This window comes from Pecten maximus, chromosome 6 (assembly GCF_902652985.1).
Source record: "Pecten maximus chromosome 6, xPecMax1.1, whole genome shotgun sequence".
NCBI classification, from domain to species: Eukaryota; Metazoa; Mollusca; class Bivalvia; order Pectinida; family Pectinidae; genus Pecten; species Pecten maximus.
Genome location: NC_047020.1, coordinates 26628561 through 26653853, shown reverse-complemented (window position 1 = coordinate 26653853; position 25293 = coordinate 26628561). Strand labels below are relative to the sequence as shown.

The window sequence follows — 25293 nt, the reverse complement described above, 5'->3', positions numbered from 1 at the left end:
CCACATTCAATGCTACAAGTAGAAATAGTTCTTAATTTACAGTCTTTCGTCTATCTGACATTAGTATATATTTTTGTCCATCTTTTAGTGCATAGTGTTTATTTGTTTATTCTACTTCTCACAAATTTCACATAAATGTTTACCTTGTTTTTGTTAGAGGTATGTTTCGTTTTGTTTATCGGGTTGATATCATTAGAAATGGTAAAGTCAATATCCAGATGTATACTTATGACAGTAATCTCACTTTAATCTCTCTTTTAGCTGGATGTTATGGATATTAAACTGTTCATCGAGTGCGACCTTGAACGCTAATGGCCACGGCTTGTGCCAAACCGAGTGATGTGAGAATATATATGTCGATGGATGTGCTTCAGTCTTACTTATACGCTACTTGTATTTAAAGCTGGAGTTGTCGTTCTTCACACAATGTTTAAACAAATCTGCGCTTTAGGGAGACGATCACCTTTTTATGTGGTTGAAACAGGTACACTAATTCTGGATTTAGAAAGGAACGTGTCATTTGTTTCCTGGTGAGGCTTAATTAAATACGGTGGTCCCCTAGCTAGTACAGGGATGTACAGCGACGTAGACTTACATTATATCCTTTCAAACTCCTTGATGACCCATGGACGGATAGACCAATCCAAAAGGAAGTGGTGGAGGAGGGGAAGAGGGTGGGGGTCCAAAGAGCAGAAACGGAAACGGGACGGCACGGTTTGGGGAGAGGGATTGGATATTTAATAATATAGAGACAGAAACAGTAGAGGCGGACCAAGTTTGAGATGACAGATAGAATAATAATACAGTAGGAATGGACGGAAGTAGGGCTGAACGGATACTCATATATCGCTGTCCTTATTATAAACGCAATCTCATTTTTCGCTTCTTTTCCAGATGTGCGTCCTAAACAATATAGAACTCATATAGCTATTTCATATTTGAATCAATATACCTACAACTTATCAAAATCTAATCAAATTATACGTCATTGGAAACAATAAAGTATACGACATTTAATATGTTTATTATATCCTTTCAAACTATATAATATAATTATGTGAAGTCAATGATCGACGTAGCTCCTGGAATGAATAAGATTGCTTGTGATAAATGACTGTACTTCTGACAAGTTAGAGTGATACGTCAGTGTACTGATATAAATTGATCCAAAACTGTCGACACAACATCCAAATTAGCTATCCACGCTGGCAAAATGATTATGTATATCAAATTATTAGTTGTTACGATTGGGTGCCGTATAACGCGAGCTCGATACCGGCGCAGTGAACAGTCGGACATGGTCTTCTACTTGGTATTTTAAAATTTCTATATTACGGTTACGGTTGCTATTTAAACCAACCTGATATATCTTCATACAGATATTACGAATTTGTTTTCGTCCGTGTGCGTATGACAGAAAATATATATACAATAAAGTATTTAACCAACAGCTGTTTCCAATGGTTCTTTTCCATCTAAATGTGGTTCGATGGATCACGAGATTGCATACTCAATAGAAAAAAAAAATATGTAAATTAATTCCAATCGCGAGGATTATAGTATAACCGTGAATTACATTTGCCGGACATGATCCATATCGTTATCGTGTTGTTTCTAAGTTTATAAATCAATATTATAAACAGCTGTTTACTCTAATATTACATACTGTGGCCACGAAAACACGTGTTTCTAATTACACAATGTCTAGATGACAGAGTCAATAACACGGCCTTTCTACAGTAGATGTCCCAAGAGTATAACGAATCCCCATGCAATATTTACGCATACGCTGATTGGTTGATATGTATCATTTTAGCAAGACAACAACATCAGCTCCCTGTGCCCTCGTTATGTATGGACATGGTATTCTAAATATTTGATTACCCACGTGACAATATAACACGCATTTGTATCATCATATTATGTACAATTTATTTACTCTCGTCGGCCTGCCTATTTGAATATTTAAATATCTAATGAAAATAATATGAAGCAATACTTTTCGAACATTATTAAATTATTATTTGGTAAGTGGCAACTGTATTTTAGTGATGTTATTTACAGAATTCTACAGCTGCATAAACTTTAAAACTATAACAAAGTCAATATCAAGCAAATCTAATTAATGACATATAGGTCTAATTACCGTTCCCATAACCTTGTACTCTAATGTAGGAGATATAGACAGTTCCTCGAATCTGAGCCTGTATTACATTATCGTTGGGATTATATATGGTAGATTATAGTATTATCGTAAGAGGGGGACACATATGCTAGGGCTTTATCACCCAACCCAGAGTTATTTCAATTATGAACAATTAGACAGTACATAAACTATCTAATTCTTGACCCAATACTACCTTAAACAAACGTACTAAAACTTAGTGCTAAATACCCTTACCTTTGTGATATGTCCAAATGATGAATCATGTTAATACTAATTCCGTGTAACTTGTACATTTAACAACCATTCACCACGTACATTGAGCACGCCTCCAGAGAGCGTGCGAGCCTGGCGCACTGCTCCAGCGCCTGTCCGCCTTATGGCCTAACGATCTCGAGAGAGTGTGCTAATGCCAACATAAAGCCATCATGAGCCTAATCGAATTATTTGCAAGACATAAATATTTACTGTTTACTGTATGTGAGCAATTATTAAATCGATTTTCATGTAATTAAAGAACAGCTCTACAGCAAGCAGGACATCGCGAACAGCTCAAACTCAGGGCCAGGTGCTTCGTTATACCACCACAGGGTGGCGCTCTCCACATATTTCCGGCTGATATTTTTTGTCTGCTAAAACATCCAGATATTTAATATTTTTCAATATAATTTCTTTGAAAGAATGATGTGATAATTTGCCAATACTGTACCTAATCAATCAGATGCGTCATAACAATTTTTTTTCGCAGGGTTTCAGTTAAATAGGCCCTACCAACCCTCCAACTGATCCTTGGTTATTACCTGGCGTATATGCGTTGTAATGACAATCCCATACAGTGAAGCTTTGTGACTCTCATACAAGGTTGTGGTAGTTATATATTTTGTTGACTGACAGTTAAGTCATTATTCTTATTTACTTGGTACTTTTCTGGCAGAATTAAAACAACATTTGCTACTGGGAAAGGCATACATGTACACTATTGACGGTTAGACGAGATCGGTAGCGATTCTACAGTCATTACGGGCTGTTATTTATCAAATGCTTTTTCTAATATCATCAAACTTAGCATGTGTACACCGATCAGGAATTGGCCTTTCTTTACAAGAGCATCAATTAACATTGTTCGTGATTAATCCGTGTGTAGAGGTTTGTATCACTACGAAGTGGTCACGTTTCCGGCGGTCATTGCCCTGCAGGTTCCTAACATGCGGTAGTAAGGGTGATTGACCCATCAAACAAAGATAACGTTAATCCACTTCCGTCCATCACTGCCTCGCTCACATTTCCATAGTTACCAGCTATTTCGTGTTTACAGAACTGTGCGTTTACGTCATGTATTTACCCCTCTCTGAAAAGGATTAAACACCACGGTTTCGGGCCGGTGCAGCTGGAAACAGCCTATTAGTCTCGGGACATAAATTACACTGTCGTTATCAGGTTCGTTGTGTGAGCCACGTGTCCTGTGTTACTTTCAATCTATATAGGGTTTAATAGTCGAAGACACCTGACAGACGTCATACCTGACACGAACTGTGGAACTAGACCGGAAATCTTCAGTGTCATGGTTACCATGCCACTAAATGCGTCAAAGATGTCTCTTTGTTTGCCTTTTCCTGAATGAAAAACACACGCGCTGCTTTCAAAAAGACATTACCTGGCTTTATTACCGTGTTACGGGTACTTCAGGGGCATTTTATCATTTATAATTAGAATTAGATTAGCACATTAACGCTTTAGACCATTGATCAGGTCCGTGTTAAGTTCATACTTTGTGAGGATGTATGCTCAGGTGTCTATATGTCGAAACCGCTAATAACACGGAAACAACGACATACAGTTAGAGAAAATTGAGCCGTAATGTCGTTACCGTACTGATACCGACTGTTTAACGCGTCAATGTGCCGTGGCTTTGTCGCTATGGGATGGTCAGTGGAGTACTCAGAATGATATTAACCCTTGGTAGCCAGACAATCAGAGGTAAAGAATGGTGAACAGTTTACCTATTCCGATAGGTTTAATAGTCGAAGACACGTGACAGACGTCATACCTGACACGAACTGTGGAACTAGACCAGGAATCTTCAGTGTCATGGTTACCATGCCACTAAATGCGTCAAAGATGTCTTTTGTTTGCATTTTCCTGAACGAAACACACGCGCTGCTTTGTGACAAGTTTACCTATTTAGATAGGTAAACTTTACTTGTTCGTCATTCTCCTCTGTTGGTCAGGCTACCAAGGGTTCATAACATTCTGAACACACCACTGACCACCTCATAGCGATAGACCACAACAGAATCTTAGTAACAAAGCCACGGCACATTGCCGCGTTACACACAGTCGGCCTTCCGAACACCCTGGTAGTCGCCACTAAGTATATATATATTAATAATATTTATGATTTGTCCAGCTTCAATTAGAGGTTATACCATAACAACATATCTGCCTTACGTTCCACTTAAAAATCCCAAGAGCACCTTGTCAGATACCACCGGGATATGGGTGGTCGGGTGCCACTTGCCTTTTACCTAGCCGACCAGGGTTAAATTCCCCGATCGGAAACGAAAAGATACGGGGTCACCTTCCCGACCACGTGGGTTTTCCCCGGAAACTCCGGTTTCCTCCCACAGGAAGATCTCTCGCGTGCTTCCATCTGGGCCAACAAGAGTGATTAATATAAGATGATATAACTTTTTTCACAATTTTATAAAATTAAAAAAATTAAAAAAATCCATGTTTGGCATATATCACCATAGAAATATCAATAGATTGCAAATTCAACATTGGTATCTAACAGGAAGTTGGTATCTAACAGGAAGTAGGTTAATCGAGATCAATGAAATCCCTAATTATATAGACAAATGATGACCTCATGCACATGATACTGCAACGACTCGCCGATGTATAAGAGTAATTGTTCCAACTCTTCTAATTCTAACTATAATAGAGACTTGTTTTATACTAATACCGATAAGTGCAATAGGATAATCTACATTCAAATGTAATCTTCTATTGCTATTCTTTATATAAACTTTTCATGGACTGTACTGCTCTAAGCTGAACGAGGTAGAGGGCATCACCGAACAGGATCGGACTCTTCGTATCCATTGTTAATAATTCTTGCGAAACTTGGCGAACTGGGCATTGAAACAACAACAGATTCTGTTTCTTATACTTAGTGTTGATACCAAAACAAAGCTCAGGGACATATTTTTATTAGTTAGGACCAAATATATACCAACCTGTTAGCATCAAAAATGCATTCAACATTGATAACCTGAATCCAAACACAGAACCAGTTCTAGGTGTTGTGTTAGAGTTTATAACGTATGTTATGACATTTATAACAGAGAAGGTATGTGATAAATGATCTGAAACGAGTTGTTATTTCATAGGAGAATTTATGAAACGAATATTTGGCGTTTTTATTTTTACAGGCCTTGGCGAGTTTCATAAAAATGCTATATGGAATGAAAACTTCAGATGCTGTTTATCTATATAGCTCAGAAAACTTACATTCTGTCGGGCATAATGAGGAGGGCTGGATCAAATGGAGACAATCATTTTGATGCGCCATTCAAAATTGATGACGTCACAATGGATATATAACAGGCACAGCAAATGAAACAATATCCGGGGAATTATTACATAGTGACATATGTAAAAATGTAACTCGGGTGAATTCACGAAATAGAGTATGTGATATATAACAGAATTCATCTCAAGAGGATATACCGCGGAGAAACTATATACCAGTGTGTCTTAGAAAAAGGACAGGGACACAATAGCGGTCCTATATAGACATTACAACATATAGATGTCATTGTTTATGAAGATTACAAAATAATTGAAATAAGAATTAATGTGTATATTTCTTTCCCCTAATGATGTTGTACATGCAGTTAGAACGCAATTTCAAGCTCCGATAATTTGTCGTGAAGTCTCAATATATCGAATGGCTACACGCTTATTTGGAATATGATACTAAGGGATTCAGTTGAGCACGACCTCAATCACTGCAAAACAGGGGAGTATCCTGACCATCTGACCATACATAGTACAATGCTAGAACGAGTTTAAAACCCAATTTACCCCCTCCCCTTCCCCTCTTGCAGAGACAGAATATGTCTGCTGCATCTTACTGCAGTCGTGTGATTTGGCGATATCCCACAGGTAAGGGGTGGTTGGTCCAATATCTTCTGTTTAGGGCTGCTGTTAACCTCATGTTGATAGCACGAGGCGACTTAATGCGGGTTTCCTACAGAATCTTGGTTTCCGTGTTTCTATTCAGGTTGAATCAAAGACAACATACTCGATCTACTTTCTCTTTACAAAACTTTCGATCTAAACCGCTTCCTTCCTTTTTCGTCTGTTATTTCCTGTATTCTACTCGCTTGTTGTCTTTATCCGTCCTCATATGACCTATATGAACGAGGCCATTGTGAGGACGTAAACGCCCCCCTCCACACACATACACAAATGAGTGTACTAAATCCATCTGTGACAAACGAGAAAGAAGCGTCAGAAAACGACGACGACGACGACAACAACGTGACTTCTAAGGGAGCGAAATAACACTATACCTGGAACAATAAACGTGTTTGAGGTTCGTGGTATGGGGGACACCAGCAGTGTCTGTGATTGTCGCACGCGGCACACACACGTGGAACAAGGTATTAAGCCGACACGGGAATTGAGAAAGGGTCACAAAGATAACGTTAATGACAAAGTCGGTTGTGTTAACTGAACACAATCATTCGGAATTAAGCAGAAGGAATCGCGTTACGATACGAAATTACCTCGTTTTTATTGGATTCTTACACTTTACAAGACTCCTCAGAGACAACGTTTTATGTTCGGCTCTGCTGGCTGTGGAACCAAGGTATATACCCAATATCAACTCCTATTCTTAAACCGGTTCACACGTTACTCCCGTATTGTTGTACACATCTAATACCATGCCCAGTTTCTAACAAATACCACTCAAAACGGTAGCGTGCACAGTATATTTGACCGGAAGGTGAATTGGTCAATTGGGTGTCAACATTTTAATGTAATGGTGGAACAGGTATCAAGTGAATTGAAGCTTACATCCGATCCAACAAATGTACATTTCTCTATAAATAGACGATAGATAAAGACCTTGTCGAGTATACCATCCTTAACCTGAAATAGATAACCTTATTGACTTTTTTATCGGCCGCTTAATCCTGTCACCTCGCCACACAATGAGCAAGATCAACTACTTCTTATTTATGGATAGTATCATCGTTGCTTTACTTACATATAGCCGACATTGTTTGGCTGTAATATAACCTCCACCGCTACCACCACCACACACAAAATGGGAAGGGATGCAGGATGATGAACACAGTAGAAACGGTTTATGTGCGCCATTATTATCTCTGTGAATAAAATCGACATTTTTATTATGATCAAAAGTGTTTTCCGGTACTTTCGTTTTCATTACTCCTGGTTGATGACGTGTCATTAATTGAAAAATTACATTTATGTTATATGTGCCGTCCATGAAGTAAAAGGCGCTTACCCTGTTGAAAAAAATCTATTATCATTATCTATGTACTTCTTCTACACATGTCTGCGTGGAATTTTTTCGTTTTGTTAATCCTTTGATTATTTCATACCGATTTTGAGGTAGATTGATGTTTGTTTATGATAATAGTTTAATCCTTAGTCATTGTACTCCAGATACCTTACTATTGCAGGCGAGTCGATATATCGTTCACAAGCAGTGATAACAATGTTAAAACATGCTGTTTCTATGAAGCAGTAATACGTTAATTGAATTAATATATCAGAGAAAATAAAAGCAAAGCAAATTGGATAAGAAAAACATATCAAAGGCCTTTTCAGTCTTCATTTAAATGTAAAGTGGGAAATAGGATGAAAACGTTTAAAATTCTACAGGAAAGAATGTATAAACCTAAACCGATTAAGTTCAGAGTTAGATGTTGACATAATATACGAAAACTGAGTTATAACAAAACAATAAGCAAAGCCCAAGGCACCAGTAACGCTTGAAATAAGATAAATGTCTGTGAGAGTATTTATCATAATGGTACTTGTACTATGAAAGCTTGGTTAAAATGTTGCTGGCGAAGCTCTTTCCCCCCGAATCTCTTGAAGAATTGTACAAACGACATGTTAATTAAATGCCGAGACGAAGGACATTTTATGTTCTTTTACTGGAAAATATTTTGCATCAATTCATAAAAATATTTGTATATATTTAAGCTAAAAAGGTAAAAGTTGGGGACTTATTCTGTTTCTTCTTCACGACTTGACCTCTGATTAGTGTATTATATTCAGGCGGTATTCCAAGATGAATTGGTTAAAATTAATGACAATTATTTTACGCCATGGTCTTGCCTCTTATTATAGTAGAAATATATATCTAATAGATAAAGGAAAATCACAATATCGATACCAAATGGTGCTATATGCCTTGGTGATCTTTCGAATTTTAGCTAGTTAATGCGATATTCGTAGTAAATAATTCTATTTTGAAATTGTATGTTACAGTGAAGAGCACATACGAACAGCAATTAACACAATTTTACAATAATTTAAATCTTGACATCCAATTTTGAAATTAAACCTTTAATTTCTGATTCAAGAACAATATACAAAATTATTAGTCTAGCGACTCTAGTAAATCTGACATCATGATGAATCTGTGTTGTTTGACCCGATACATACATATATCAGCTAAAGAATAGCCATTATTTTTGACAGATATAATCACATCAGCTCGACATTCCGGAGATTTATTTTCATTAATCAATAATCATCATATTTATTTTGAGCTTGACATTCCGTACAGATATATATATAACATATGGCTCACCGTTAATTTGAAATGACAGAAACCAGATAATATGAACACTAAATTGTATATCGTTCTGCTAATTATGATGAGTATGTACAATTAGAATGTAATCAGAACTGGGCATGCTCCAGACACATCTGAAACCTGTAGATTCACCATTACATCACAGCTTCCTCTGGGAGTTTGTCAGTAACATCACATTCTAATAATGTAACGGTAGTTAACCGAGTATGTCAGTATATGTTCTATGATAGAACGCTCAAAATCCAATCGCTATGTTTATATAGTACTAGGCCAAAACGCCCAACACCATGTCTTATATAGTACTGGGACCAAACGCCCAACACCATGTCTTATATAGTGTTGGGACCAAACGCCCAACACCATGTCTTATATAGTACTGGGCCCAAAAGCCCAACACCATGTCTTATATAGTACTGGGCCCAAAAGCCCAACATCATGTCTTATATAGTACTAGGCCCAAACGCCCAACATCATGTCTTATATAGTACTAGGCCCAAAAGCCCAACACCATGTCTTATATAGTACTAGGCCCAAACGCCAACACCATGTCTTATATAGTACTGGGCCCAAAAGCCCAACATAATATCTCATATGGTACTTGGCCCAAACGCCCAACATCATGTCTTATATAGTGCTGGGACCAAAAGCCCAACACCATGTCTAATATAGTCCTGGGACCAAAAGCCCAACATCATGTCTTACATGTATATAGTTCTGGGACCAAAAGTCCAACATCATGTCTTACATGTATATAGTTCTGGGACCAAAAGTCCAACATAATATCTCATATGGTACTTGGCCCAAACGCCCAACATCATGTCTTATATAGTGCTGGGACCAAAAGCCCAACACCATGTCTAATATAGTTCTGGGACCAAAAGCCCAACATCATGTCTTACATGTATATAGTTCTGGGACCAAAAGCCCAACATCATGTCTTACATGTATATAGTACTGGGACCAAAAGCCCAACATTATGTCTTACATGTATATAGTTCTGGGACCAAAAGCCCAACATCATGTCTTACATGTATATAGTACTGGGACCAAAAGCCAAACATCATGTCTTTATTGTACTTGGCCCACAAACCAATCACAAAGTTTAATGATAGAGTCCAAATGGACAAGTCCAAATAATCATGTTTTGCAGAAAAGGGCCCAAACACCATAGCATCCATACTAATCATTTATGTCAGAGAGCCCAAACATCATAGCCTCCGGAAAAATTGCAATAATTATCATTTATCGTAGAGCGCCGAAGCACCATAGTCGCCACAATAATCATTGTGTATCGTAGAGCGCCCAAACTCCATAGGCTCTGCAATAATTATTGTGTATGATAGAACGCCTAAACTCCATAGGCTCTACAATAATTATTGTGTATGGTAGAGCGCCCAAACTCCATAGCCTCTACAATAATTATTGTGTATGGTAGAGCGCCCAAACTCCATAGCCTCTACAATAATTATTGTGTATGGTAGAGCGCCCAAACTTCATAGGCTCTACAATAATTATTGTGTATGGTAGAGCGTCCAAACTCCATATGCTCTACAGTAACTATTGTGTATGGTAGAGCGCCCAAACTCCATAGGCTCTACAATAACTATTGTGTATGGTAAAGCGTCCAAACTCCATAGCCTCCACAATAATTATTGTGTAGGGTAGAGCCCCCAAACTGCATAGCCTCTACAATAATTATTGTGTATGGCAGAGCGCCCAAGCTCCATAGCCTCCACAATAATTATTGTGTATGGTAGAGCGCCCAAACTCCATAGCCTCTACAATAACTATTGTGTATGGTAGAGCACCCAAACTCCATAGGCTCTACAATAATTATTGTGTATGGTAGAGCCCCCAAACTCCATAGCCTCTACAATAATTATTGTGTATGGTAGAGCCCCCAAACTCCATAGCCTCTACAATAATTATTGTGTATGGTAGAGCGCCCAAACTCCATAGCCTCTACAATAACAATTGTGTATGGTAGAGCGCCCAAACTCCATAGCCTCTACAATAATTATTGTGTATGGTAGAGCGCCCAAACTCCATAGGCCCTACAATAACTATTGTGTATGGTAGAGCACCCAAACTGCATAGGCTCTACAATAATTATTGTGTATGGTAGAGCCCCCAAACTCCATAGGCTCTACAATAATTATTGTGTATGGTAGAGCGGCCAAACCCCATAGCCTCTACAATAATTAGTGTGTATGGTAGAGCGCCCAAACTCCATAGGCTCTACAATAATTATTGTGTATGGTAGAGCGCACAAACTCCATAGGCTCTACAATAACTATTGTGTATGGTAGAGCACCCAAACTCCATAGGCTCTACAATAATTATTGTGTATGGTAGAGCCCCCAAACTCCATAGGCTCTACAATAATTATTGTGTATGGTAGAGCGGCCAAACCCCATAGCCTCTACAATAATTAGTGTGTATGGTAGAGCGCCCAAACTCCATAGGCTCTACAATAACTATTGTGTATGGTAGAGCGCCCAAATTCCATAGCCTCTACAATAACTATTGTGTATGGTAGAGCGCCCAAACTCCCTAGGCTCTATAATAACTATTGTGTATGGTAGAGCGCCCAAACTCCATAGGCTCTACAATAATTATTGTGTATGGTAGAGCGTCCAAAATCCATATGCTCTACAGTAACTATTGTGTATGGTAGAGCCCCCAAACTCCATAGGCTCTACAATAACTATTGTGTATGGTAGAGCGCCCAAACTCCATAGGCTCTACAAAAACTATTGTGTATGGTAGAGCGCCCAAACTCCATAGGCTCTACAATAACTATTGTGTATGGTAAAGCGTCCAAACTCCATAGGCTCTACAATAATTATTGTGTAGGGTAGAGCCCCCAAACAGCATAGCCTCTACAATAATTATTGTGCATGGTAGAGCGTCCAAACTCCATAGGCTCTACAGTAACTATTGTGTATGGTAGAGCGCCCAAACTCCATAGCCTCCACAATAATCACTATGTATGGTAGAGCGCCCAACCATGTCTCTATGTTGAAATGCCTATCACGATTGCCATGTTTTAATTGTATTATTTTATTGTAAAATGTTAACACATCCATGACTATGTTTCTACGGTATATTGTATGGTACTGGACCAAATCAACCATCACCAGCTTCCAAAGTAGAACACTCAACACCCGCTGCCATGTTTGTTATGGCAGAGAACCCTACACATCATTTTTTACCGTACCGCTGACTTAACTCGAGTGTTTCAAGCTCTACTTTCATCGTTAGGTGTTATGACACTATCTACCTTTGTACGCCAGGTCTGGTAGTTTACAGTGATTTACAGTGTAATATGTAACAGAAACCTCTCTCCATGATAGCTATACCCGCAGTCTGTACTAGTAACAACAGCTACTGTAGGTGGTAATATTAGCAGGGGATTTAACTTCGATATATTCTCGGTAATGGAAGAAAGAGCGGAAAATAAAAACCCAACGAATATCAATATGTACAAACAAATGTATGGAAGTGTTTACCGCAGAATATTTACAAGGCGTGGTTGCCCGAAATCTACTACAATGACGACCGCGAAGTATTAGCCCCATGGAATTTAACAACTATACAGTATCCTTCGGGAAATACATGTTTTTAGAAATTACCTGGGGTAAAAAGACATATGTTAAAACACAAAAAGGTAAACGTAACGTAATAGACAAAATAGATAAATGGTTGGAAATGTAGACCTATGAATTGAAAAAAAAGAGTTGCAGTTTTCGATAAATGTGTTTTTTATTTTGAAAGTAGGTAAAAGATACACCGGAGTACCGGATTAATAGTTCAAACAAGGAACTGATACATATTAGAGAGTAATTATGAAAACATGCACAATTTCATAACCTGCTATTTACAGGAAATTCAATTCAGTTTTAATTCCTCGAGTATAGGTAGGTCGTAGTATATAGTTTTTGTTGTTTACTGAGCGCTATATCCATGTATCCGAACATTTTTCTATTTATCGCTTACCATGTGTCCCTATTAATGCTTTTATCATAGCGTCTCGGAAATTGTTTTTATCTATGAGTTTTACATATAATTTTATCTACGAGTCTGTAATATTGTTTTATCAATGCATCAAGGATGTTCTTTTCGTCCAAATATATTTTGAGATATCACCACTACAAATTCGTACTCAGCAATTCTGTATTAAGGAAAACAATTTATTTATCTACGAATTCAATAACAAGATATCAGGATCTTTTCAATTAGTTAACGTTTTGGTTTAAAAAAGCATATTTTCAGTCAATCTGGACAGTTTGGTAACATCATACTTTTACGTCAATGAGCAATTTTAGGTGCCATTATAAAAAAGTAAGTTCTTTCATGTTGCCTCTTTCTCCGATGAATGTCCTACTGACCTTTCTACTCACGTTTTCCCTAACTGAGCATTTCACCGTAAACATGTATGTTAGTGTTCACAGTAGGATTGTTACTAAGTCTCTGGGCAAACAATTATATGTGTATTGCTAACGATGTAGTTTTGGCCTATCCAACGACTTCTTCATGTATTAGTACATCGACCGCTCTTTACCGTAATACGCTATTGTTTTAATTAAGTATCATAGTGGCTCATATACTATCATAGTTCTCTCAAGAGTTGGTATGCGGTTACCTGTATCGACATAGGTATATAACTCCTTACAGTAATATCATACTAACAAAGGTCTCAAAAGAAACGATACACACATACAACGGACAGACAAAACAGTTATTGGAGTAACATCATATTATCACCGAGAAGGATACCCTACGCCATGGAATTAACTCTGTTAGAAGCACTAATGAGTTGCTATCTGCAAGGTAGATATTGTATTATTTGGAATAATATTGTGTTAACACCAACGAGGATAATTGATACCAAGTGTACCTAATAGGTGTTAAGATCAAGACACTGTTATTGGCTGGAATCCTAATCTGTAGCTAGTGTCGATCTACAAAGCATCTCCCCTTGATATCGTCATCTTTATGCCTGATATTCACCTGTGTTGTAATACTACCATTACATACTTTTGTGTAAGTGGATCACGGCTGTAGAAATTGATACAATCGATCTATACAATACTACCATAGAATGCAAGCTAAATGTGGGAAAAGCATTTCAGTTGCAAAACATTTGTTATCCGTCGTAATGTTTCCGGCAAAATCCTGATATTTCCGTCATGAATGATTTAAGACCAAACCAACTATAGGGAATTCCGATAGGACTCCTGCTACTGTAACAAGATGATTGTTACATTAAGTAAACGTGATTTCGAACGAAACTATGTGCTATGAACATGATATTGATAAGAAGAAATAGATGTAATATTTATTTTCCAATGCATCAGATAACTAGGAAAAAAGAGGAGGATATATTCTTCATGATCAATTTTACTTGTTATTGACATTTGTAGTTTTATTTGATGACTTTTTCCCCAACAGACTCTTGATACTCACTTAGGGACTAATTTCTCCTGTCTTTCGATGTGGAAGTGGGCGAATGAAGATGTATTTTGATACATACCAATATCTGAGCGCAGACAAATTGAAATAAATATAAAATAAACGTCAGTATTTATTGTCAGAATAAGATAACATTGTACCAAAGGTGATTTCCTCTTTAAATAGACGATTTGTAAACAACCTGTATCTCGTTCATCATCCAGAATTGGAAATTAAATCAACACTGATATCTAGTATGGAAACTTAATTAAATCTGTCTTACATTAACAAAATAAGGAGACGTTTCACTCAACTTAACAATAATACGCACATGAAAACAAATTATAAACGGTACATCACATACAGTATGATATGGTCACTCATGCATGACCATTGCACCGCATATGATACTGTAAAACATGAAAATAGAAGAACAAAAACTATTTGTTTAACATGACTATTTGTTACCGGCGCCGACTAACACCAGCCAAAAATACTGTTCCCGAAGGCGACTCACCACTGACGAAGACAAGAAGACAACATGGTGTCTGAGTGTGTTCCAAATAATTACATACAGGGGTTTATAGGGAATTTAGATCTAATTCTCACAGATTGCAAGTGTATGCAGACCAGCCGTCGAGACTTGGTCTGTACTCGAGGCAAACTCGAGCACTGCCCCTATCCTTTATTGTACACGTCACTTTGAGACATCCAATCTGATATAATGTGACGTAACATTTGTGAAATACAAAGCTCTAGGCTTCTTTAAATGTCTCCAATCAAAATGTGTTGTCACTTTTAAATGTCATACTATCTAGTCTTGTATCAATATGTTTAGTATCCGCTTTTAGAAGCCAATATATATTTGTTCATTTTTATAAATGTCACTATGGGTATTCAGGAACATTATAATAGTGTGTCATTGACTGAATCCATGGCTTAGAAACATAACATAACGACGTTGTCTGCAGAAAAGAACGCTGTGGAGGTTTTATGAAGACAGCAATGTGAGGGTTTGATGAGGACAAATATCTTGGTATGGTGAGGGCAGCAATATAAGTTGTTTGTGGGTTTTGGTGTAGACAACAGTATTGGGGTTAAGTTAGAGCAAAGTGAAAGAGTTGGGCGAGGACAACGTTGAGAAGGTTTAGTGAGGACAACAGTGAGAACGTTTTGTGAGTGCAAAATAGTGAGGGTTTGGTGAGGACAAAAGTGTGAGGGTTTGGTGAGGACAATAGTGAGAACGTTTTGTGAGTGCAAAATAGTGAGGGTTTGGTGAGGACAAAAGTGTGAGGGTTTGGTGAGGACAATAGTGAGAGAGTTTGATGAGTACAACAGTGAGAGGGTTTAGTGAGGACAATAGAGTGAGGGTTTGGTGAGGACAACAGTGTGAGGGTTTGGTGAGGACAACAGTGTGAGGGTTTGATGAGGACAACAGTGTGAGGGCTTGGTGAGGACAACAGTGTGAGGGTTTGGTGAGGGCAACAAAGTGAGGGTTTGGTGAGGACAACAGTGTGAGGGTTTAGTGAGGACAACAGAGTGAGGGTTTGGTGAGGACAACAGTCTGAGGGTTTAGTGAGGACAACAATGTGAGGGTTTGGAGAGGACAACAGTGTGAGGGTTTGGAGAGGACAACAGTGTGAGGGTTTGGTGAGGACAACAAAGTGAGGGTTTGGTGAGGGCAACAAAGTGAGGGTTTGGTGAGGACAACAGTGTGAGGGTTTGGTGAGGACAACAGTGTGAGGGTTTGATGAGGACAACAGTGTGAGGGCTTGGTGAGGACAACAGTGTGAGGGTTTGGTGAGGGCAACAAAGTGAGGGTTTGGTGAGGACAACAGTGTGAGGGTTTAGTGAGGACAACAGAGTGAGGGTTTGGTGAGGACAACAGTCTGAGGGTTTAGTGAGGACAACACTGTGAGGGTTTGGAGAGGACAACAGTGTGAGGGTTTGGAGAGGACAACAGTGTGAGGGTTTGGTGAGGACAACAAAGTGAGGGTTTGGTGAGGACAACAAAGTGAGGGTTTGGTGAGGACAACAGTGTGAGGGTTTAGTGAGGACAACAGAGTGAGGGTTTGGTGAGGACAACAGTCTGAGGGTTTAGTGAGGACAACAATGTGAGGGTTTGGAGAGGACAACAGTGTGAGGGTTTGGAGAGGACAACAGTGTGAGGGTTTGGTGAGGACAACAAAGTGAGGGTTTGGTGAGGGCAACAAAGTGAGGGTTTGGTGAGGACAACAGTGTGAGGGTTTAGTGAGGACAACAGAGTGAGGGTTTTGTGAGGACAACAGTGTGAGGGCTTGGTGAGGACAACAGTGTGAGGGTTTAGTGAGGACAACAGTGTGAGGGTTTAGTGAGGACAACGATGTGAGGGTTTGGTGAGGACAACAATTTGAGAGTTTGCGGAGGACTACAGTGTGAGGATTTAGTGAGGACAACAGTGTGAGGCTTTGGTTAGGACAATAGTGAGAACGTTTTGTGAGTGCAACATAGTGATGGTTTGGTGAGAACAACAGTGAGAGGGTTTAGTGAGTACAACAGTGAGAGGATTTAGTGAGGACAACAGCGTGAGGGTTTGGTGAGGACAACAGTGTGAGGGTTTGGTGAGGACAATAGTGTGAGGGTTTAGTTAGGACAACAGTGTTAGGGTTTGGTGAGGACAGCAGTGTGAGGGTTTAGTGAGGACAACAATGTGAGGGTTTGGTGAGGACAACAGTGAGAGGGTTTAGTGAGGACAACAGAGTGAGGGTTTAGTGAGGACAATAGTGTGAGGGTTTAGTGAGGAAAACAGTGTGAGGGTTTGGTGAGGACAATAGTGTGAGGAATTAGTGAGGACAACAGTGTGAGGGTTTGGTGAGGACAACAGTGTGAGGGTTTGGTGAGGACAATAATGTGAGGGTTTGGTGAGGACAATAGTGTGAGGGTTTGTTGAGGACAATAGTGTGAGGGTTTGGTGAGGACAACAGTGAGAGGGTTTGGTGATGACAATAGTGTGCGGGTTTAGTGAGGACAACAGTGTGAGGGTTTAGTGAGGACAACAGTGTGCGGGTTTAGTGAGGACAATAGTGTGAGGGTTTACTGAGGACAATAGTGTGAGGATTTGGTGAGGACAACCGTGTGAGGGTTTACTGAGGACAATAGTGTGAGGGTTTGGTGAGGACAACAGTGTGAGGGTTTGGTGAGGACAACAGTGTGCGGGTTTAGTGAGGACAACAGTGTGAGGGTTTAGTGAGGACAATAGTGTGAGGGTTTGGTGAGGACAACAGTGTGAGGGTTTACTGAGGACAACAGTGAAAGGGTTTAGTGAGGACAACAGTGTGAGGGTTTGGTGAGGACAACAATGTGAGGGTTTGGTAAGGACAACAATTTGAGAGTTTGGTGAGGACAACAGTGTGAGGGTTTGGTAAGGACAACAATTTGAGGGTTTGGTGAGGACAACAGTGTGAGGGTTTAGTGAGGACAACAGTGTGAGGGTTTAGTGAGGACAACAGTGTGAGGGTTTGGTGAGGACAACAATGTGAGGGTTTGGTGAGGACAACAATTTGAGAGTTTGGTGAGGACTACAGTGTGAGGGTTTAGTGAGGACAATAGAGTGAGGGTTTAGTGAGGACAACAGTGTGAGGGTTTGGTGAGGACAACAATTTGAGAGTTTGGTGAGGACTACAGTGTGAGGGTTTAGTTAGGACAATAGAGTGAGGGTTTAGTGAGGACAACAGTGTGAGGGTTTGGTGAGGACAACAGTGTGAGGGTTTGGTGAGGACAATAGTGTGAGGGTTTGGTGAGGACAACAGTGTGAGGGTTTGGTGAGGACAACAGTGTGAGGGTTTAGTGAGGACAACAGTGTGAGGGTTTGGTGAGGACAACAGTGTGCGGGTTTAGTGAGGACAACAGATTGAGGGTTTGATGAGGACAACAGTGTGCGTTTTTAGTGAGGACAACAGAGTGGGGGTTTGGTGAGAACAACAGTGTGAGGTTTTAGTGAGGACAACAGAGTGAGGGTTTAGTGAGGACAATAGAGTGAGGGTTTAGTGAGGACAACAGTGTGAGGGTTTAGTGAGGACAACAATGTGAGGGCTTGGTGAGGACAACAGTGTGTGGTTTAGTGAGGACAACAATGTGAGAGTTTGGTGAGGACAACAATGTGAGGGTTTGGTGAGGACAACAGAGTGAGGGTTTAGTGAGGACAAAAGAGTGAGGGTTTGGTGAGGACAACAGTGTGAGGGTTTAGTGAGGGCAACAAAATGAGGGTTTGGTGAGAACAACAGTGTGAGGGTTTAGTGAGGACAAAAGAGTGAGGGTTTGGTGAGGACAACAGTGTGAGGGTTTAGTGAGGGCAACAAAATGAGGGTTTAGTGAGGACAACAGTGTGCGGGTTTAGTGAGGACAACAGAGTGAGGGTTTAGTGAGGGCAACAAAATGAGGGTTTAGTGAGGACAACAGTGTGCGGGTTTAGTGAGGACAACAGTGTGAGGTTTTGGTGAGGACAACAGTGTGAGGGTTTGGTGAGGACAATAGTGTGAGGGTTTGGTGAGGACAACAGTGAGAGGGTTTGGTGATGACAATAGTGTAAGGGTTTAGTGAGGAAAACAGTGTGAGGGTTTGGTGAGGACAACAGTGTGAGGGTTTGGTGAGGACAATAGTGTGAGGGTTTGATGAGGAAAATGGTGTGAGGGTTTGATGAGGACAGCAGTATGGTGGCTTAGTGAGGACAGCAGTGTGATGGCTTAGTGAGGACAACAGTATTCGGGTTCGATGAGGACAGCAATTTTGTGGTTTAGGGAGGATAACGCTGAAGTTTGGTGGTAGCGATGACTACAGTTTGAGGACATAGAGGATAAACAGTGTCTGAATATTTGATGAGAATTAACGAGAGAAGTCTCGAGTAGAAGTATATGAGTACTGACCTAGATACACGTTATTGTATTCTTTTTTAATTCCCGGCGGCATTCACCATAAACTTACCAACCTTGACTTCAGCAAACGAAATTTTGTCACTAAAACATAAACCCGCCGGAGACGTAATACGTCAACCTTATTGGTGGCAAAGGTGAATTTTATGTTGAAAACCAAAGGCAAAATCGATAAAAAGAGTGCCTCTTCATTCCCTGTATCGTAATCTCCGTCACTCGAGATCCGTGATGTCCAATTCCAAGGCTCCAAGCTGTGACCTATGGTGTCTTGGTTTCTATGGTTCAAAGAAAGTTACTTTAAACAATTCCTGTACGAAGATCGTAAAAGTAGTAAAACTGGTGGAACGGTCCGCTAGGGATGAAATGGTAGCTGTCTGACAAAGACAATGAATTCCGCTGGAAGGATTGGAATCCGCTATACATGTATCGGCTAATTACTAGTATCATTTAAAACTAGTCCACACGTATTTTTGGGGTGATTTCAATCCATTTAACTATAACATTTACAAAATCACATCCAAATTATGTTTGTATAATAAATATTAACATAAGGGAATTTCATAAGTTAATTAAGACCTATTGTTTTCATTGTCCCATTGTTTAGATCTAGTAAACCAAATAATACGTCAAAAAGGGTTAGGCGTGAGATGAATATATTTTGAACACTAACTCGTGTTTATAAGCCGACGGATTAGGGCTACTGCAAAAAAATTGTTATCATGTACGTACAACTTATTATCTTGTACGTACAACTAAGTATCTTGTACGTACAACTCAGTATCTTAACTAAACACTAGACACTAGACACTTACTAAATACGATATTTATATGAAGCCTCACTTGAAGAGTATGGATTCTATAACATCCTTATAATTGTTTGTAAATTCAGGAACATCACTGTTACCTTGTGATCATTTTTTAAGGACGTGCATCTAATAAGATGTTATTTCAACACAGGAACCCATCACCCTGTCCACATGCTCTGATTAATTCTATTAAAGATTTCTATATCATTCAAAAATATATTGCTAATAGCCAAGGTGACCAGGTACAGCAGAACTTTGACAAAGAATGGAGAAAGTGGGGAAAATTATTAGAATTGGCGGACAGTTTTTTCTGAATTGATATATGGTGTCCAGTGGATTATATCCTATTTTTTTTTTTTTTTTTTTTTTTATGTTTCTCTACTTACTTTCCCTGGAGACCCTAGATTCAATTGATATAGCTATGTAAGATAAATATCTATGACAATTATTTTTTACGGTTTTATTTGACATATTTGTTTGGTAAGTCTCATTTCTAGCCCGGTCTATCTTCTCTCTCTCTTGCTCTCTCTCTCTCTCTCTCTTTCTCTCTCTCTCTCTCTCTCTCTCTCTCTCTCTCTCTCTCTCTCTCTCTCTCTCTCTCTCTCTCTCGTTGTTTTTTTTTTGTTGTGGAATGGATGTGATGATTTTTGTGAGGGTATGGAGAATGTGTGTATGTTGATGATATACTGTCATAATGTAAACGTGTGGATGATGATGATTTTGTTATTTTACTAATTATATATATATGTAATGATGACGATATCATAATGAATATATATGAGGAAAATGATAATAAGGATATAGGATGATGTTGATGATGTTGATGATATCATAACAAATATATATGATTATGTTGCATGATGATGATGATGATGTATGTGTGATGATGATAGTGTTTTTGGTCACTATTTCTGAGATAGTTAGTGTATGTAACTGAATATTGTACAGCATGAAATGAAAATGGTGATATATCGAGTGATGATGATGATGATGATTATCACTATGTGAGATAATTATTGCATGTAATTTATTGTATAGTATATATATGTTGATTGTGATATATTGAGTGGATGATGATGATGATGATGATGATGATCAATGATGATGATGATGATGATGATCACTATGTGAGATAATTATTGTAACTTGTATTGTAACTTATTGTATAGTATATATATATGTCGATTGTGATATATTGAGTGGATGATGATGATGATGATGATGATGATGATGATGATGATGATGATGATGATGATGATGATGATCGATGATGATCACTATGCGAGATAATTATTGTAACTTGTAACTTATTGTATAGTATATATATATGTTGATTGTGATATATTGAGTGGATGCTGATGATGATGATGATGATCGATGATGATGATGATGATGATTATCATGATGATGATCGTGATGATGTACACTGTAGGTATAGGTGTGGTCACTACATTGTATGTTAAATATTTAAGAATTAGTGTGTGTAAAGGAATTGAATGTGTAGCATGAAAAGGATGATATAATGAACTATGATGATGATATCGATGATAATGATGATATCATATATGTGATGTGATTGTGATCTTATGTGCGAGTGTAAGTGTATGTGTTATATTTATGTTTTTACTATGCTGAAAAAAACTTGAAAAATAAAATAAACACAAAAAAAAAGTATCTTGTACGTACAACTCAGTATTTTGTACATCTTTTTTGTACGTTCAACTCAGTATCTTGTACGTACAACTCAGTATCTTGTACGTGCAACTTAGTATCTTGTACTTACAAACTTTGTATCTTGTACGTGCAACTTACTGTCTTTTATTTCATTGGCGATATGCGCCATGTACATGTTTGTCAAATTATAGTAATGTCGCGTGAGAATGGTAACCGAGGTAGGGGCAACATCACCATCATGCATTAAGACATAAAAGACGACAATGATAAATGAGATTACTGGCATATTTCGTTTTAACTTTTCACTTCAAAAATTTATTCATTTGTATGTCAAAACACTGACATCGACTGTGTGCCGCCTCGGGCTTGTTCTTTTGAGTATGTTTGATTGGATTTTACTGCTCACATGTGACCTCTTGGTTTCTTATCAATGGCATTACACATCATATCAATATACTTATATTTATAGTCTAAAACAAAACGTTTAATGATCATGCAGAGCATGAGCCGGCTAAGGAATTAACATAACATGTGCCTTTTATTTTAGAACGTACAGTGTACATTCTCTTAGTTGCTCTTTAAACTTACTAAACACTAGACACTAGACACTTACTAAATACGATATTTATATGAAGCCTCACTTGAAGAGTATGGATTCTATAACATCCTTATAATTGTTTGTAAATTCAGGAACATCACTGTTACCTTGTGATCATTTTTAAGGACGTGCATCTAATAAGATGTTATTTCAACACAGGAACCCACCACCCAATGACCGATGTTCCTATGTAACCCAGTGTTAGGACAGCACAATGGACCTACCAACCAATGACCGATGTTCCTATGTAACCTCAGTGTTAGGACAGCACAATGGACCTACCAACCAATGACCGATGTTCCTATGTAAGCCATTGTTAGGACAGCACAATGGACCTACCAACCAATGACCGATGTTCCTATGTAACCTAGTGTTAGTACAACACAGGAACCTACCAACCAATGACCGATATTCCTATGTAACCCAGTGTTAGGACATCACAATGGACCTACCAACCAATGACTGATGTTCTATATAACCCAGTGTTAGGACAACACAGGAACCTACCAACGAATGACCGATGTTCCTATGTAACCTCAGTGTTAGGAGAGCACAATGGACCTACTAAACAATGACCGATGTTCCTATGTAACCCATTGTTAGGACAACACAGGGACCTACCAACCAATGACCGATGTTCCTATGTAACCCAGTGTTAGGACAAGACATGGACCTACCAACCAATGACCGATGTTCCTATGTAACCCATTGTTAGGACTACACAGGAACCTACCAATGAATGACCGATGTTCCTATGTAACCTCAGTGTTAGGAGAGCACAATGGACCTACTAAACAATGACCGATGTTCCTATGTAGTTTATAGTTAGGACAGCACAATGGACCTACCAACCAATGACCGCTGTTCCTATGTAACCTCAGTGTTAGGACAGCACAATGGACCTACAAACCAATGACCGACGTTCCTATGTAACCTCAGTGTTAGGACAGCACAATGGACCTACCAACCAATGACCGATGTTCCTATGTAACCTCAGTGTTAGGACAGCACAATGGACCTACCAACCAATGACCGATGTTCCTATGTAGCCCAGTGTTAGGAAAATACAATGGACCTACCAACCAATGACCGATGTTCCTATGTAACCCAGTGTTAGGACAATACAATGGACCTACCAACCAATGACCGATGTTCCTATGTAACCCAGTGTTAGGACAACACAGGAACCTACCAACCAATGACCGATGTTCCTATGTAAGCCATTGTTAGGACAGCACAATGGACCTACCAACCAATGACCGATATTCCTATGTAACCCAGTGTTAGGACAGCACAATGGACCTACCAACCAATGACCGATGTTCCTATGTAACCCAGTGTTAGGACAACACAGGAACCTACCAACCAATGACCGATGTTCCTATGTAACCTAGTGTTAGGACAACTCAGGAACCTACCAACCAGTGACCGATGTTCTATATAACCCCAATGTTAAGACAAGCCTTTGGTTACTTGTTCTTTTAACTCGAGAACTTATTTAACAAGGTCGTTCCTATGTACTTCCATACATCAAGCACAGGCGAGATAACTAGGTTACGGCTAAATGAAATATGCATTATTGATGTTGACGTGAAATGAGATCGGATTTAAATTAGAACTACAAGGTTATCGAAGCAGAGGTCACTCGGGTCGATCGAATCTTCTAACGAACCTCCACAAGTCCCCATAAGAGATGTGCAGTATGGCAGTGAATTTAATACATTGTCGTGATCTTTTACGATATAATAATCGGGGAGAACTGGTCGCGGACGAAGCACAGCGAACCTTTACCGTCTGGGTCGGACACAATATCCACGAGATGTTCCCATCGGCTAGTTTAAGTACTCTAATTGAATCAACTGGCTGAATATTAGGCACTGGAGAATGAATGGCTGAAATATGGCCTTTCAACACCCTGGTCATGCAATGGTACAACTGGAAGCATCACGAACGAATTGTACTTTATAGCTGTACTTGATCGCACACAAGGTTGCACCAATTTGATCTGTATTTAACCACGTTTCTGTATGCAGAGAGGCATTTAAAATATTCAATTATTTTTGCAATTAGTGAAAATATATAGATTCTATATATGAACTTATTAAAGACAAGCAAGGAGTTACAGACATAAAGATATTATGAGGACGGTATCATTCGTTCGGAATAATGAACCTCCATTTTAGTAGAATTAACTTACGATACCACTGCACGAATTTAACTTTTCGTTTAGGCATTTCAATTCGCAAACTTGTTATTATGCTCTTGGTCCAGCCAAAGTATTTTATTTATTTTTTGCATAAATGTAAAAACGACTCGGACTCCATTATTATTAATTAGAAAGTTAAAAAGATTTCTTGGTTGATATTTCGGCAGGAATGATAAATGATGCGTATTGAAAATGTCCGAATTCAATTGCAAATGTAACTGATTAAGACTGTTAGTATACATATCAGAACTACAATTCTGATCCGGATAACACAGCCTCTTACTAAAAATATCCGGAAGATTGATGTCGGGTTCAATGCTTCCTTGTCTATTATAATATCTCCAGTTTACATGTATTACGGTAATGAACAACACACGCCTCTTCCTACAAGAACTTTGTACATCAGTTCAATCGATAAAGTTAGGACCTGTTAATTCTACAGGATTTTTCACTATTAAGGTTTATGATGAAGTTAAATAGTATCACCACATCTGTAACTACTCTCAATGTACGCGTGGCCTAATCGCATTGTAGTGTTTGATGTAACGTTAATACGGACGACAGGTTGGTTATATAACAGGTGTATATAAACAGATGGGTGCATTTACCTATG

General features: G+C 38.8%; 1 protein-coding gene across 2 annotated transcripts in view; it reads right to left on the bottom strand.

Moving 5' to 3' along the window:
* Positions 1 to 25293, bottom strand: part of LOC117329396 — a 42421-nt gene that overhangs the window by 6464 nt on the left and 10664 nt on the right. Inside the window, exon 1 of one of the 2 annotated variants that reach the window (XM_033887332.1) lies at positions 2402 to 2528. The exons of the other annotated variant lie outside the window; for it this stretch is intronic. The gene's annotated coding sequence lies outside the window, so the exon portion shown is untranslated. Of the gene's footprint in view, positions 1 to 2401; positions 2529 to 25293 lie in introns of those variants that run through there. 2 annotated transcript variants of the gene reach the window in all.